A 15,165-nucleotide genomic window follows, 5' to 3' on the forward strand; every position below is an offset into this window, starting at 1 on the left:
TCAAAGACTACTTAACCGGTCATAAGTCGAGGATTACTCAACTGGTGCAGCACCGTTTGCAGAATGGGACTTTTGGCAGGCTCAGCAGGGCAGAGACAGCCTGGGCAATTCCTATTGGCTTTTGAAAGTCAATAGAATTAGACTTTATTCAAGGGAGCCTATTCTATTGGCTTTCAAAAGCCAATAGAATAAAAGGAGTAGCACAGCTAAGGAAAAGGGGGAAAAAATGATGGACTGCGTTGTTTCGCGACCCCCGTGAAATGGTCGTTTGACCCCAAATGGGGTCCTGACCCACAGGTTGAGAACCACTGTACTAGACGGAACTAAGGATTACAAATTAGAGGAAAACAACTGTCAGATGCCAGGATCCAGGAAGGACAGGAGGAGCTACTCAGAATAATTTCGTTATTGTTGCTCTAGGACAGGGGTTTTAAACTGCCAGTCAAGGGCTGGTTGCATCATATGGTAACTGCACCCACCCCAGCTCCAGCAATGCAAAAAAAGTCACGATATGTCACGACACATCACGTGATGCGGCGAGTTTGACACCCGTGCTCTAGGAACAACTGCCAGAACAACTGCATAATATCCTGGGAAAGGTTGGGCAGAGTCTGCCCTGGCTCTTTTCCTACATACCAAGGATTCCAGGCTAATCTACCTCTTAGTTCCTTGGGAAACACCTCTCCCTCCTGCATTTCTGCACTACATTGATTTAAACATGAACTTGACTTACAATTACAGAATGAAGCAAATGATAAGGCTTTGTGGATTCATTTATAGATAAGAGATGGGATATGGGATGAAGGAATCATTTGTTGTATTTTAAGAGGAGGAGATAAATTACTGAAATTGTTTCTATTTGTGATGAAGGGGGAATTCACTTCTTTATACATTTCTATTCTTTTTCATTACAATATTCTTATTTTTTTCTCTTCTAATTTTCTTTCTGTTTTGCATCTTCTATTCTTTCTTTTTATTCTTTTTTTTTGTTTTAGTTTGCCTTAGGTTTTACTGTTGTAATTATAGGTAGCCCTCAACTTACCACCACAAATGAGCCCAAAATTTCTGTTGCTAAGTGAGACAATTGTTAAGTGAGCTTTCCCCCACTTTATGATGTTTCTTGCCACAGCTTTTAAGTGATTCACTGCAGGTATTAAATTAGTAACACAGCTGTTAAGTGAATCTGACTTCCCCATTGATTTTGCTTGTCACACGATTGCAGAAAAGGATCGGATGACCTTGGGACACTGCAACCATCATAAATGTGAGTCAGTTGCCAAGTGTCTAAATTTTGATCATGTGACCATGGGGGTGCTGCAATGGTCATAAAGTGTGAAGAATGGTCCGGTCACTTTTTTCAATGCTGTTGTAACTTTGAACAGTCATTAAATGAACTGTCAAAGACTCTCTGTATAATCTTTAATAAAATTGCTATTATAAAAGGGATTAGGAACAACTGATGTTGATGGCACTTATTTCCTTTATGTATCTATGTTGTCTGTGCACTCATATGTAAGTATATGTCTCTGTGTGTATGCGTCGTATGTGTCTATGTGTCATGTCTCCTCAGTAATATGATTTGAGAAAACTTTAAATAGTATCTCCTTTTTTGATTAGGGTAAGAACCTTTATATAAACCTGTACAGTGTGTTGCAAAACTATAATTCTCAGATGACCAATTAGAGTGGTCAGCAGTGAGAGATCATGGGAATTGTAGTCCAGCTTTATTGAAGACCACAAATTGTTGCTTTTAATATAGCTAAACATGCTTGTCAAGAACAGCATATCAGAACCAAACCATATAAAAGTAAAAGCAATAAAAAAGAAGCATTATATTCTACTAGAAAAACTATCAGGGGAAAGTTAAGTCAGCCACCATCCGTGGGGGGGAAAAAATGGTTGTGCTTAACACTTAATTGCTACTTTGCTTGAATAAAATAGTCTCCAGAAGCAGCAATGAAGAAAGGAAATCATTTGTAGTGGGTTCTTTTAAAATGGTATCACTATTGCTAGAGGTCTAATGACCAGTTCTGCCGAGTCAGCCCATTTTTAAAGTAATTATCAAGCAACAAGAAAGTCCTAAAGTGTCGCTATTCTGTTCTGATAGGAGCAGAAGAGAGAAAGGAAATGATTTGTTAGTTCTAGTGCTACCAGTACCATTTTTTCCAACAAATTATTCATAATGAGAAAAAAAAACCCTCCTTAACTTTCTCTTTAATACCTTCAACATCACCAAGTTTTCATTAGTGAGATTAAGCATCTTTTTCAACCAAGTAAAATTTCACAGTAATATAAAACCAGCCCACTAGCTGTCATGGACAACAGAAGAAAGAAAGAAAAGATTGTAAGGATGTCCATGGCGAAGTTCAGTTTAACTTACCTGTTTCATCAGTCCTGAAACACATGGAGCAGAATATCAGTCCTGAAGAATAAAGGCTTGACTACCATATTTTGAACAGCTTCTTTTCGCAGATGTGTTTCTCATAGCATGCTTAATATTTAATAACCGCTCAGAAATAAATAAAGCCTTCAGAGCTGTACAAAACTCTTTCATGTGGAACTCTCTTGAAATATTTGTAGCTTAAGTCATCAAGATACAAATACTTCAAGCAAGTTCCACATCTCAGGCCTTGACCAATCTCTGCATTCAGAATTGCTTCGAAGCTCCTTTTTGGAACTTCACCTCTGGATACAGCCCAGAGTGAACTCAATGGCGGGACATTGCCTAGGCCAGGGGTAGGGAACCTTGGCTCTTTTATGACTTGTGGACTTCAATACCCAGAATTCCTGAACCAGCCATGCAAATACCCTGGCCAATGCTTCCCTTTGCATTGGTAGCCAGTTCCTTCATTGTGAAGTTGTTAACATGGACTCCTTATCTGGACAATTATGAGGCCAAATGGTTCTGGAATTGACAACTGCTGTATTCTAGTTATTAATGGATGTATCTACTTTCTAAAGCATTTCTTTGTTGATTAAATTATTGCACAGTGTTGTATTCTTATTGTTCAGATCTATAAGGGAAAAGGCAGGATACTGAACACATTCATTAATGCACTAGTGATTATAGAAATCTACCTGTTCTTTGTATTCCTTGGAGAGAGAAAATGAGGGTTCTTGCCCAAATGTACTTGTCCTTCTGGCTTCCTTTCCATTTCTGCTGGCAAAAAAACAAAAACAAAATGAAGGTGAAATTTATAGCAGCTAGTGGTTAAGGCACCAGGTTAGAAACCAGGAAACTCTGAGTTCTAATCCTGCCTAAGAAATGAAAGTTGGCTAGGTGACTTTGAGCCAGTCACTTTCTTTCTCTTAGCCCAACCCACCTCACAGGGTTATTTTTGTAGGGGGGAAAAGGAAGAAGAAGGTGTATTAGGTATGTTTGCCACCTTGCGTTATTTTTAAATACAAGATAAAAACATCTTTAAAAGGGTGAGGGGGGAACCTAACTGGGTATTAATGTTAATACCTCGAACACTGCGGAAACATAACAATGGAGATTGCTCATAATGAATTTGGATTGCTACTCTTCTATTTCTGTTTCATCAATGAGACGCTATAAACATTTGGTTTAGATTAATGGTCACGTTGCATTAGAAGTAAAAGATGCATAGCAAATCCTGATGGGACTTGATTTCTCGCATTAGTCTTCAATGCACCAAACACAAGCTCCACTTCAGATTTAATTCTAGATGTCCTTTCATTCTTGCACATGTGAATAAATAGGAAATGATTTCTGTTAAAAACATTTCTGGTCTCTATGAGAAGCAATCATCACAGTACCCAATGATTGTGTGTACACTCTCTAACTCAATTTTCTCCACATTATTTAGACATGCTCTGTGCTTAAGCTTGATAGAAAGACTTTCCTCTCATACCAATTAAGCTAAACTTGCAACTGCAGTCTATTCTGTTGTCCTTGCTGCTGCTTCATGCTTGTACTTGCCTTAAGCCTCAATTCCTCCTCCAACTGCACTGACATTTTTAAGAACAGTCTTGCAGCTGCTTCTAGGAAATAGCAACTCATCAGACAACAAAGCCTAGCCACAATCCTGTGTTAACAGTTGGCCATTTGTCATGAAGCGATTTCTGCAGATATAGATATATTAGGAGAAATCTGCCTGAAACCTCTCTCTACCCCATAACATGAGTGAGCAGTATTGGATAAAAAATAGCAATGTGGAATGAAGGAGCTTTGATCTACTGATTCCTGTCATCAGTAATTTGATTTCTAAATCTATTAGAATTACACAGCCTATGAGAATTACATAGGCTAAATTAAGTATTTAAGCTAGTCTGTTAGACTAATTAAACTATATAGAATCCATGTTGGTAGCAGCAAGAAGGCCAAAGACGAATAAAACAGTGGTGGAATAATAAAGGAAAATAAACAGTGGATATGCTGAGAAACAGTGATTCATAAGAAACCATAGAGTGTAGAACATAGAATTATAAGAGTTGGAAGGGACCTTGGATGTCTTCTAGTCCAACCTCCTGCTCGAGCAGGAGACCTTATACTACAGGAATGTCAAGCTGCCGGCCTGTGGGCCAGATGCATCATACTGAAACCGCGCCCACCCCATTGCCGGCAATGGGGAAAAAGTCACGATACGTTGTGCAATGTCATGTGATGTTCCGGGTTTGACATGCCTGCTATACCATGTCAGATAAATGATTGTCCAACCTGTTTTTGAAAGCCTCCAGTGATGGAGTACTCACAACTTTTGAAGGCATTGATTGATTGCTCTCACTGTTAGGAAATTTCTCCTTAGTTTCAGGTCGCTTCTCTCCTTGGTTTGTTAGAGGCAGATATGTAAACTTGTAAAACTGAAATTTCTTTCATTCTAATCTTTGACAAAATCCCCATGCACACATATCACACACTTAGCTGCAGATGACCGCTGACCCAGAGCACTTCCAGATATTGCTGCCAAAATTTGCCACTACAAATGCCCATTTTTCAGAAGTGGGATTTAAAGTGGGATAGTTGTAGATTGGTGGGGGTTTGAAGATTTTGATAAGGGGCAAAATAAATGTGCTAATTATTCCAGTGCGTAGTTTGTAATTTAGCATCTTGTTCACCAAAACCATTTAGACTGGGTTAAAAGTAGGGAAACTGGAGTCAGTACTTTTACAAGGTTTTTCCGTAAAAGGAAAATTTTCTATTCTGCCCTGTAGATTCTTCTATTCTCACCCTTAGAACATATAGCAGAATGCATGAGTGTTCATATACATTGACTGATTATATGCCATCAAGTTGTTGTCAGCTCTTAGCAACCATGGATAGTTTTTCTCCATGGCAATATATCCCTAACCTGACTGTTTAAGTCTTTGCATGACATACCCATTGTCACTATAACTGAGCCTATCTATCTTGCTGGTTGAACATTTCTCTTCTTTCCTTTCAATATACATAATTGCATATAAATATATACCCCACAGAATGGAACATGCTAAAACTCAAATGTCTTTTACCTGGGATCTCCAGTCTCCCATCCTTTTCACCTGGGTACTAACATTCCTGGCTGTAGCTATTTTCTAATAAAGAATTTAGCCCACATGATTACTTTGCTGCTACTGTTCCTGAATAGGGAGATCTCTTCTCACTTGAGAGGCATGGTGGCTCAGTGGCTTTAAGATACTGGAGAAGGTCTGCGCTCTAATGGTTCAAATCCTAGCGTTGAGTGATGGGGTGAGCTCCCCTCACTTGCCTCAGCTTCTGCCAACTACCGTTCAAAAGCATGTTACATGTAAGTAGGTACCACTTTGTGCCAAAGTATGATCCTAACCAGTGCTGGACCTGCCTGAATTCAAGGCCTGAATGTGAGGTGACAACGGTGGAAGGAAGAGCCCCGGTTAACACTAATGATTAACAATTCTGAGTGTGAAAGTAGTTTGCCCCTTTTGGTGTAACTGGATAGTGCACGAAGATGAACTAAATGGATTAGCAGCCTTGGGCAGCCAAACAATTACTCTATTCCAGTGGTTCTCAACCTTCCTAATGCCACAACCCTTTAATACAGTTCCTCAGGTTGTGATGACCACCAACCATAAAATTATTCCAGGGTCATGTGATCACCTTTTGCAACCTTGTGACAAGCAAAGTTAGTGGGGAAACCAGATTCACTGAGCAATCATGTTACTAATTTAATCTCTCTCCCCCTTTCTCTCTCTCCCGCTCTTTCTCTCTCTCTTTCTCTATTTATTGAAAATAATATTTAAAGCTTCCTCATGTCTTGCTGGATCTGTCATTGGAAAAGGTGGGACTTAACTGGAAATAGACATTCTCTTTTAATAGCTACATAAAGTTTAGATCTATATATATACTTACAGTGTTCAGATTTAATCTTCAAAGTCATGTCAGGTCAAAATGTGCCAGTGTACATGAATAATAACATGTACAGATTCATTCTATACCATTTCATTCTACAGTTATGTTTGTTGATAATAGTGACAGTAAAAGAGTTGGAGAAAAAATGGGATGTTTTTTTTTTCCTATTCTTGACATTGTTTTGATTCAGAGACAGAATGGTAGCTCATATTTTTGCTAAAATAAATTATTACATTCTTAATGTACCAAGATGCTGCATCTTGTTGACAAGATATTTATGGAATTGTTCCCCATTATTTATAGATGTCTGGAAATCATATATAAAATGTTACTAGCTCTTTAAATTTAAGCACTTTGTAGCTGGTAGGAATTTGTGTGTAAGTCATGATGACTTCATAAATATATCAAATAAAGGTTTATGCACCATTTCCATAACACAGGCCAACTTTATACAAATACACACTATATTTATTTTTTCTCCAACTCTAAATAAGGTCAAACCAATACCACCAATTCAATGATTAATTATGCAATTTGCTACTCTTGTTACTCTTGATTTTCCTTAATTGTCTTCTCTCTTTGAAAACAGCAATAATGAGTAATGATACTAATGAGTGGGGGTAAAAGAACAATAAACACCAACATTAAATTTCCTCTTTATGCCTAAATGAGTGGATTTATATTCTTGAGTGCCACGTCTGTGTAGTTAATTCTATGTCTCACTAAAGTCTTATGGCACAGCAGATCACAGATTTCAGGCTCCAACTGATAATTTAATCCATTTTAGCTGTGCTGTCTGATTAGAATAGGAAAAAAAGTATTTTTGACTTTAAAAGCCATCATCCATAGTATAATTCTGCTCTGCATTCATCATGTACACTGTGTTAATATTTATTATACTGAAACACAAGGATCTAAACATCTACCTTATTCTTTCTTAGCCTAGTTGTAGAGAATGTATCTGACTTTTTTTAATATTGCAAAATACTGAAGAGACCTCAACACTTTATAATTAAGATTTGTCATTATGGATACATAAAAGAAAAAGCTTCTGCATATATGTTGATCATGTACAGAAGTCTTTTCTGGAACTTTCTGAAAATGATTAGTGATATCTTCAACTTTTAGCAGTGTCAAGTTGAGGTTACAAGATGACACAAAAATAATGGGAAAAGGAGGAATATATTCAAAAATCTGCAAACCATTAAAATCACATGCACAGCTCTACTAGGTTCAATCTTTCCATAATGAAATTGTATCCAGAAATATGGATGCTAAAACTCTTCATCTAAGAAACGTATACAACAAAGGATGACATTATTCTGGACAAGGTCAGCTGGCTAACCAATCCATATATTGATAGCCTACACACTGGATTATCCTTGAGGCTTGCCTAGAAGCTACAATACAATAAGGCTGAAGAAGGCAAACTGTTACAAGGAATATTTCACCTATTCTGATGGAGTTGCATTGGCCATTAGTTTCTTACTGAACCAAAAGCAAAGTAGTACTCGTTAGCATCTATAAAGGCCTATATAGTTTATGCATTTTCTGTCTGACCAAGATTCTCCTCCAATATTTATTAGCTCATCAGCTGAATTTTAGAGTGAATTTCCTATGCAGTTAAAAAAAAAAAGCACTGACCTTTCCAACTCAAGTGCCTTGATGGTGGTATTCTCTTTGTATAGAGATACATTAGGGCGAAGTCTTTTAAATATCTGATACCAAGTTTAGATGTGGTTTCCCAACTTTAGGATAAACTGGTATTTGATACACCTGGTCCTCTATGTTACTTTTTAAGATGTTTATAGCATTACAGATACTATATTTAGAGTTTTTAGTTAATTTGTTTCTGTTTGAATGATTTTTTTGTGTATATTGTAAATAACTTCATTTTTCTTTGCTTTGGGAGATATTTTTTCAATTGATGTATAGCATTAGTTGACAATGCTATACATAAATAAAGATAATGGAAACTTGCCTTTAAATTTACATTAGCAATGACATACCCTGGAATTTGAGAGGGCAGGGGGAAGTGACACATTGCTTATACTATCCATAAGAAATAATTTCAGTACACATTAGAAATAGGAATTCTTTATATTTTGATTAAGTGTCCACTCTCATGCCTTTAGAGAACTGCTATGGCTTTCTGCAAAGCAGAAAGTTAGCTTTAATTCTTCTAAATATGATCTTCCTGGGTTTCGCAAGGGGTTTGCCCTTTGTGTATCAATCAGCTTAAACAATTTGAAGGTAGTGGCAAAGGAATATGTCTTAGTATCTGTATCAACTTGAAAAAAATATTCATTTTTGCAAATTTATCTTGTCCTATAAACTCAGCAGGATTTACAACTTTCAGTTTACAGGTGCATACATCCTGAAATGAATGTGGAATAATTTCCCCATTATTTAAAAGAATTCAAGTAGCAAATTCACTTTGATGGTCAGGATATCATCATGATCTGGTATTTAGTTTGCTAATGTGGCTTGGAGTTTTATGTTTCCTTATTCTTTTTTTCTCTCTATCTCCATCTGATCTTCCTTCTGAAAAAGATGATTTGAGTAATGAAAATCTGGCTCAGGAGTAAGACCAATACAAATAATCCTTCCGGCTTCTCTGCTAAATTTTCCAGTTTTGCTTCAGCACATCTTTAACATCCATGCCATCCTAGTGGATTTTCTATTCCAAATATATTTGCATATTCTGTTGTTGTTGCTGCTTGTTTTGTGCTTTCATCATGTTCTTCTTAAAGCCTTTTTTTAAAAAAAATGTTTAATTGCTTGTTTACATATTTTTTAGTCTCAGATTATTTTTCTTTCTGATCATTTGGGCAAGACTGTCATTTTTATTAATTTGTTTTTAAAGGAAGCCTTCTTGCCTATAATAGCATCTCTGATGCTATTTGTTAGCCGCTCTGATGTTTTGGAGTTGGTGGTATCATTCCTGAGATGAAATGTACATTGTATGTGAAATTCTATTATTGCAGTTTTATGACTTTCCTATTCAATTTTCTTTCTGACAATGAAGCCCTATTTTGTAGGTAAATTTAAGATGTTTGTCAAATGCTCCAAATGTTTCTTTCATTTCAGCTCAGATGCTCTTCACCTTAAAGGACATATACATGGCCTCACCCTTGTATTTTCTCCAGCTTGCAACATCACTTTCACAACTTTGCTTCTTTCTTAATACTCCTTTTCAAGCCCGATACTCCAAACAACTGTAAAAGTGTTCACAATGCTTATAAAGTCTACTCGGAAGAAAAAAACTTGGAAGTAGACAGTGTACAGAATTCTGCAGTGACCATTATCGGGCTAGTTCAATTTCTTTCTCCCTCTCCTCTCTCCCTCCCTCCCTCTCTCTTTCTCTGTCTGTCTCTGTCTCTGTCTCTGTCTCTGTCTCTGTCTCTCTCTCTCTCTCTCTCTCTCTCTCTCTCCCCCTCTCTCTGTGTATGTACTTTCTAGGAAAGCAGTGTGTTACTACTGATTACAGTGTATGGTGTCACTAGAGTAGGTAGTTTGGGTAAACCTTTTATTGAATGATAACATATAGATGTGCTTAGTGTAATATGCAAAAGTATGTAATGTTTTAGTTTGTGTTTTTTTTTAAAAAAATCAAAAATAAGAATAAGGTATGCTTAATAGATGTATTTATTTATTTACCTATAGCATATCATACATGGACTAGCAATATAGATTAACATTTCATTTAGATTAGTAAAACACAATAAAACATAAATGTTAAAAATATATCTAGGTTCAAATACCAGTGTTTAGGCCATCTAACCGCTGAAATGCAGCATCATTTATATTTTTTAAAAAATCAGGTACTACACCAGTATATGCCTTTAGTTTACCTCCAGTGACAATGTGAGCTACAGTTTGACATAGGACCCCACAGTCACACTGAGGGGAAGATACTATGCCCTATTTATACAGAGAGTTCCAGTAGATGCTGTGTGAGGTGGAAATCCTATTCAGAATTCTCCATTGCTGATGCGGTAGTTCAAAGCTGGCACCCTTTTTTGTGGGATAATTTATATGCCTACCTATGCCTGGGCGGTCAGTGACCCATTCAGCTTTCTATTGGGAATCAATGTTAAACTGTTGGGCAGATGTCATGCAAGTGCCAATGGATTTGAGTCTTCCGGCTGATAGATGAGAAAGGTTGGCATGCATCGATAGGAGTGAGTTGTTCATACTTTTTCTGCATTCTCTCACTAGTGCATCTTGCCTCCATAGGATGAATGAACCACATCATTTTCCCATGCAAAATTCTGTTATTGAAGATTTATCTGAGAAACTTCCATTCATAAATGCAAATTACTCCTTAATTTTTCAGGTATCTGGTAATTAAAAGTAGCAGGTGTTTATATCATCAGATTGATTAGGGTGAGGTGAAGATGGCCATAGCTATTCTCTGTTAATCCAAAAGTGAATCTTCATTCTTTTTAAATAAACCAAAGAAGTATACTGGCTACAGCTGTTTTTTTTAAATGCAAATTTCATTTCAATATTCCTTTATAATGTGGATAGATAAGATTCATAAAATATTCCAGAAACCAACAGGTGTTACTGTATGCAGGAACAAGAATGTATAATATATATTGATGTAAGCAGAACACCTTGTAGCAGAAAGCTTGTGTCTCACTAAAAAAAAAAAAATCAAAATAATTCAGATCTGCTAGTGCTGCATCTGCCTTTGAATGCTGACCATAATCTCACAAAATACATCTCAGAGTATATCCACAACAAATTGTCCAAATGTGAATGAATAACAAGTAGAAGCAAATGAAGAATGAGGGAGGAGTACGTAGATTTCTGACAGTTTTAATTATAATCAGACTGAATACCTTTTTAGGCTTTAATTAGCGAAGCCATCTTTCAGTGAGCACCTTATGCTTCCAATGTGCTGCATAGTGCTCCAACATTATACAGTCATTGTAAGCTAAAGTCTGGTTGCTATAGCTACTACAAGCTCCCTGAGTGCCTTCTGAATTTACCAAGATCACATAGAATACTAATGAAGTTTAAGAATCTAACCAACAGGATTTCAGCTAAAAGATGCAGAAATTAAATAATTGCAATAAACTAATTTCAAAAGTATTTCTTTTTTAAAAAAAAAGATATTTAGGGAGTCCTTGAGTTACAATGGCAATTGGGATCAGAATTTCTGCCACCAAGTGATGTGGTCATAAAGCATGACATTGCCCAAACTCATTGCTTAGTGACAGCAATCCCTGCAGTTATCATTGCTGTCATTAAGCAAGGACTGTGGTCACTAAACAAGCACCTTCTTGCAAGTTCGTACCAGCTTCCAACAATAAGAATCCATGGGGAAGCTGGCACAAAGTTGCAGCTCACAAATAGCTGCAGCTCATAAACAGGCTGGCAAACAAATAAGTAGCTGCCACTGCATTGGAGAGGGAGAGAGGGGATGCATGAGTGACTGGGGAGTTGAGGCATGAGTGCAGTTGAAGGTGGCTGCTGATGGATAGGACAGGTGTGTGAGAGTGTGTAAATAGCCAGGGAGGGTGCACAGGTGTCCAGGGAGGCACAGAATGAGTGCAGAGAGGCTTGGAGAATATGCATGAGTGTGTTGAGTTAGCAGGGAAGGCATGGCACAAGCATGGTGGGATCTGAGGGGCTTCTGGAGAAGTATGTGAAGATGCATAAATGGCCAGGGAGACTGCATGAGTGGCTGTGGAGGCGTAGCATTAGTGCAGTGAGGCTCAGGGAGCATGTGCAAGGGTGAATGGGTGGCAAAACAGATGTGGTAGAAACATGGTGAGACTTGGGGTGGCTGCTGTTGGGTGAGGGAGAATGTGTGAGGCTAAGTAGGTCAGCAAGGCTATGTGCAACTGCAGAGGGGCTTACAGCAAGCGGGGAAGACTTACCAGAATGACTTGTGTCCTTCCCTACTGGCTTCCCCATTGACCCTTTTGTGAGAAGCCTCTTGCAAATCAGCTCACAAAATGTGTTCACATAATCTTGGGATACTGCAACTGTCAAAAGTGAGAATCAACTGCCAAGGGCTCAGATCATGATCACGTGACCATGGGGTCCTGGGATGGCCATATGTTTGAGGACTGATTGTAACCACCGCTCATTCTGCAGCGTTAACAAAGGACTACCTGCATCCATATTTGTGTTTTGTATTGATAACCTTTAATTAGAAAGAGAATTAAGGCCTTTTTCACTCTTATATTGAGCTGCTTCAGCTGCAATTACATATATAAGTATTTGTGTGGGGGTGTATATATTTGTTTTGAGATACTACAACTCTATTTGCCACTAAAAGGTATTCATCTCTCCCCTTTTCCTTAAATTTTCACCTTTAGGCCAAGCAAAACTAAACAGTAGTAGCTCAGAAAAAGAACTGAGTAAGTTTTGGCAGTTTTTGCCTTCTTTTTATGACCTGACCAACAAGCTTACAAAATGTCAAAATATGGAGTTTTTAAATTTCTTTTTTCTTCTGTGTGGTATAAGGGACAGCTAGGACCATAGCAAACCATGTTGATGCCATCTATGATGTCATCCCACAAATTCTACTATTGAGTACTTGTGTTCAAGAGTTGCCTTTTGTGAGGAGAATGATCATATAAATATGTGTAATAAATAAAAATAACTAAATTTAGACATCTGATGAAAATACTGTATGTAAGTGGCAGCATTTGTGGGATGGCATCATGCTGATTTCATCATTTGCTCTCTTTTTTATCCCATGATAGATGACCTTGCATGGGATAAGGGGATATTTCTCCTGCAAGATTACTTGTGCCATAGTAGGGATTATGTTTTCAGCATTCAAGTTAGCAGCCAGTGATGGCTTGTCATCAAGCTGCTTTTTTAGTATTGACATGGAATTGCATAGGGAGTCCCAATAAATTTCAGTTGTCCAGTAATATATTGTCTTTGTAGATCTGCCTTGATTATCTATTTCAGTGTAAAAAGAATTACAATATTTCCTCTATTTTTGAATATGTCCTTTGTAGTTGATGGATATATAAAAGTTGCTGGTTTCCCCATCACCATTCATGGCAGTAAAAAGGTATAAATGACAAAACATGTATTGTGACATTGCAACACAAACTTCACCTGTGGCCTAGCTGCATGCAATACAATGAAACAAATATTAAAGGGTGGCTTCCATTGTAATGTCATGATGCAGGATTCATAATTATGGCATATTTAGAGTTAGATATGGGTGCATAGAATTGTCACGGTATCCCTTTGTTATGAAAACCTTTCCTTGTTGAATTTGTCCCTTAGGTAAATTTGAGAATTTTGAACACCTTCTGGAAATATAACATGTGTGCAATTCTAAATGTATTCCCTTCATCATATATATACAATATGCTTCTAATGAAACATTCATTTTTAAAATATGTATCTTAGCTCTTCTCTTTTTCTCCAGAGAGGCAGAAAGTGACTATGTAGTTCTGACACTTTATTGCTTTTGCCTGTTAGATGTAATATTTTCCTAAAATTGTTTTAGTTATTTCTGTATTGTGCCAGAATTATTTATTTATTTATGCTATAGTCATATATTGCAGAATACAACAGACTCAATGTAGTTTACAAATGGATAAAATATATACAGGACACTAAAATAACAATACAGTTCAAGCACATCTCCAGTTTTGGCCTGTCATTTCCATTTTTCTAGTTTCATTTTTCTAATCCATTCTATAGAATTGTATAGCAGTTGGGCTAGGAAATCAAGATGTATAATAATTTAGATGACCTCTTAAGTACTCTAAATATTCCTGTTTGCAGTTGCAAGACAAGCTTTAATACCTCACCTCAGCTCACTGGGTTTATGTGATGGAGAAAATAGAAGGAGGAAAGAATATTAAATATGTTTGCCACCTTGAGTTATTTATAAATAATGTAGGTGGAATATAAATAAATAAATATAATTATGAAACTTGGAAAAGGATAAATACATATCTTTGTATTCTTATTTATAAGTTTATGATTATTTCGATATAATAATTTTCTTACTTAGAACTTCTCTATCCATAGTTAATCTAGAAAAATCAGGATCATCAATATTTAAAGGATTCAAAAGTTCATCTCATCAAAGGAAAGTGAGAAAAGTTAATATTGATTTCAGGAACATAAATTAGCATGTAATCAGTGGAATATTAATTATCTGTGCAGCCAAAGTTACAGGAATTAAATAAGTAGACAGAATAAGGATCTAACCTGTAATTTAATCAGACAAGGCTTTTATTTATATAAAAGAGAATAACACCTTTTAGAAATTTATACTAAAGTGGCATCATCCATCACTATACAATTTTAGATTGCTTTAAAGGAAGATTGAGCTGTAAAGTCTGAAGCTGAAACTTATTTCAAAATATGTCCTATTAAATTAATGCAGTTACATCTTGGATAACTGAGAATAGAACCCACTCCCTTTTCTTGAAAAATACTTCTCTTTAGATCATGCCAAATAAGATAAATGTTTTCCCAGAAAAAACAATGTAATATATAATGATCTTACATATAGCAGGCTTTTTTTAGCCAGCTAATTAAAGTAACATTTTCAGATTTCTGTTTTGAAATCTCATTAATTCAATAAACTGGATTCAAACTTCCTGTAAGCTGGTTATGGAAGTGAGAGGCACTTTTGTCAATTATTATAAAGTCAGAACCTGCAAATCTATATATGTGAAAGTAAGTACTGTTGGTATGTCAATAAATATGAGCTATTTAGTGAATCAAAAGAAAAGATGGGGTGCAGTTTAGAGACTTGTGGATTTACATTGAGGGTTCAATTGAAAAAAGCAGGAGAAGAAATTCAGTCATTGTAAAAAGAGATTTCTCCAAAC

The sequence above is a fragment of the Crotalus tigris genome, unplaced genomic scaffold, assembly GCF_016545835.1.
Source record: "Crotalus tigris isolate CLP2741 ecotype Arizona unplaced genomic scaffold, ASM1654583v1 scf7180000017551.9496454, whole genome shotgun sequence".
Lineage (NCBI taxonomy): Eukaryota > Metazoa > Chordata > Lepidosauria > Squamata > Viperidae > Crotalus > Crotalus tigris.